Source organism: Haplochromis burtoni, unplaced genomic scaffold, assembly GCF_018398535.1.
Source record: "Haplochromis burtoni strain Fernald_Lab_line unplaced genomic scaffold, NCSU_Asbu1 Contig_490, whole genome shotgun sequence".
Classification (NCBI taxonomy): Eukaryota; Metazoa; Chordata; class Actinopteri; order Cichliformes; family Cichlidae; genus Haplochromis; species Haplochromis burtoni.
Window position 1 is genome coordinate 276576 of NW_024582851.1, and position 303 is coordinate 276878.

Here is a 303-nt window from a genome sequence, read left to right on the forward strand (position 1 = left end):
ATGTGGAAAAACGTTTTCTTCATATAAACTCCCAATTCTTTATCAAAATTTTAAAAATATACATTCATATATATTATTAAAAAATAATTAAATTAAAAAAGAGAGAGAATGAACGCTGCTCGCTCAGCAACTTGTGTCTGCCTTGTGGGCTTGTGTTTTCTGTGCCCATACAGCCTCGGCCTATTCACTGCCTGCGCTCAATGGCGTTTCCTCCCACACACATTTCTGCCTTTTTGCTGCCTTTTTCTCTTTCTTAGAGCCTGGGGGTGAGGCAAAGCGACTTGGAAAGAAACGGGGCGGGGG